Source organism: Dromiciops gliroides, chromosome 3 (genome assembly GCF_019393635.1).
Source record: "Dromiciops gliroides isolate mDroGli1 chromosome 3, mDroGli1.pri, whole genome shotgun sequence".
In the NCBI taxonomy this organism is placed as follows: Eukaryota; Metazoa; Chordata; class Mammalia; order Microbiotheria; family Microbiotheriidae; genus Dromiciops; species Dromiciops gliroides.
This window is the reverse complement of record NC_057863.1, coordinates 347,897,239-347,899,691: the sequence shown is the minus strand read 5'-3', so window position 1 is coordinate 347,899,691 and position 2,453 is coordinate 347,897,239. Positions and strand designations below refer to the sequence as shown.

The 2,453-nt window shown below is 37.6% G+C and overlaps 1 pseudogene; it reads left to right on the top strand.

Annotated features, from left to right (window-relative positions):
• Nucleotides 1-928: 928 nt before the first annotated feature.
• On the top strand, nucleotides 929-1,374 carry LOC122747584 (annotated as a pseudogene).
• The last annotated feature ends 1,079 nt before the right edge of the window (nucleotides 1,375-2,453 follow it).

Sequence of the window (2,453 nt, the reverse complement as noted above, 5' to 3'; positions counted from 1 at the left end):
AGGTCACACAGCTAGTAAGTATCAAGTATCAGAAGCCAGATTTGAACTCAGATCCTCCTGAATTCAGGGCCAGTGCTTTATCCACTATACCACCTAGCTGCCCCCTTAATTCATTTTTGTATTGGTAATTCCTTTTTCTTTTTTTAAAATCAAATTAGCTAATGCCTTATATAATTTATTAGTTTTTTTAAACCAACTCCTAGTTTTATTTATTAATTCATTGGGGTTTTTTCTTCTTTAATTTTGAAGATTTATATTTTTGGTGTTTAATTGGAAATTTTAAATTTATTCATTTCCTAAGTGGTTTTTTTTTTAGTTATATGCCTAATTCTTTGAAGTGTTCTTTCTTTTATTGATTAAAATGAGTTTATAAATATAAATTTTCCACTACATATTGCTTTGGCTCCATTCCACAAGTTTTGGCATTTTGTCTCATTGTTCTCATTACTTTTAATGAAATTATTGTTCCTATGATTTCTTCGGTGACCCACCCATCCTTTAGGATTAAGTTATTGTTTCCAATTAATTTTTAATCTACATTTCAAAAACTCTTTACTGAATATAATTTTATTGCATTATGGTCAGAAAATCTGTATTTTAGAATGTCTGCTTTTCTGCATTTGTTTGTGAGGTTTTTGTGCCCTAATACATGTTCAATTTTGTGAAGGTGCTGTGTTCAGGCAAGATAGGTAAACTCTTTTCTATTTCCATTCAATATTTTAAAGAGGTCTTTGACATTTAACTTTTCTTAAATTCTATTCTTCTCCTTAACTTTTTCTCAAGAAATATGCTTAGATTTACCTAGGTCTGAGAGCATAAATTGACTTGTCACTATTATGATTTTATTGTTTCCTCCTGTAAGGCAATTAACTTTTTCTTTAAGAATTAAGATGGCATTCCAGTGGCCTCTTTCTCTTCAGCGAGGCGGCCGAGCGGGCGCAGCGTTGCAGAGATGCAGATCTTCGTGAAGACCCTGACGGGCAAGACCATCACTCTTGAGGTTGAACCCAGTGATACTATCGAGAATGTCAAAGCCAAAATCCAGGACAAGGAAGGTATCCCACCAGATCAACAACATCTGATTTTTGCTGGAAAACAGCTAGAAGATGGCCGGACTCTCTCTGACTACAACATCCAGAAAGAGTCCACTCTGCACTTGGTGCTGCGTCTGCGGGGGGTATCATCGAGCGTTCCCTTCGCCAGCTGGCTCAGAAGTACAACTGTGACAAGATGATCTGCCGCAAGTGTTATGCCCACCTGCACCCCCGCACTGTAAACTGCCATAAGAAGAAGTGCGGCCACACCAACAATCTGCGCCCCAAGAAGATCAAACAAAGACCAGCCTCCGGACCGATTCTGGTTTGGCTCCCCTGACTAAAGTGCTCTTTAGTAGTATGCTGTAACAAGGCCTTGTTCCTGGGTTTAATGGGGCTGTGATATCAATAAAATCCCCTTTTAGTTGAGAAGCAAAAAAAAAAAAAAAAAAAAAAAAAAGAATTAAGATGGCATGCTATTTGGAGCACATACATTTAGTATCATTGTTGTGTATGATACATTTTTAAAGTATTTTATTATTTTCCAGTTACATATAAGAATAGTTTTTAACATTTGTTTTAATAGGATTTTTAGTTCCAAGTTTTTCTTCCACCCTTCCTTCCCTCCTCTTCCCTGTAAGGGGCTAAAATTCTAGATATATTATCTAAAATCTAATGAGTGGTCGCCAATAAATTAAAAGCTTTAGCAAGAGTATTTAAGGATCAGAGAGAAAGGTAAAAATCTAAGTATTTCTAAGAAACCCTATCATCAGACCCACCATGATGAGGTCAGGAACCAAAAAAAAAAACAACCCTTCCTCCAGCATCTGCTTCCTACTTCATGTCCTCCTCCCAGAAATGGGAGGCTCCTCAAGTTGATTGGCTGGTAGCCTTGACAGACAGTACCCACGAGCAAACATCACTTCCTGACGCTAAGGACCTTGACCACATGGCTTGCCCTCAGAGGCCTTCTCCTCATGGCGGAGCTTTTCTACAGTAAGTCTCCAGCAGGTGGCATCATTCCATTCGTTACATCCCCAAGACAGGAAGCAATCTGATATAGGTTATATATGTACAATCACATTAAACATATTTCTGCATTAGTCATGTTGTGAAAGAAGAATCAGAGCACAACGGGACAACTTCAAAAAAGAAAGAAAAAACCAGCCCAAAAGTAGAAACCGAATGGTTCAATCTGCATTCAGAATCTACAGTTCTTTTTTCTGGATGTGGAGAACATTTTCTATCATGAGTTCTTTGAAATTGTTTTGGATCATTGCACTGCTGAGAAAAGCCAAGTTAATCATCACAAAATGTCGCTGTTACTGTGTTCAAAGTTCTCCTGGTTGTGCTCCTCTCACTCAGTATCAGTTCATATAAGTACTCCCAGGTTTCTCTGAAATCCACTTGCTCATCGTT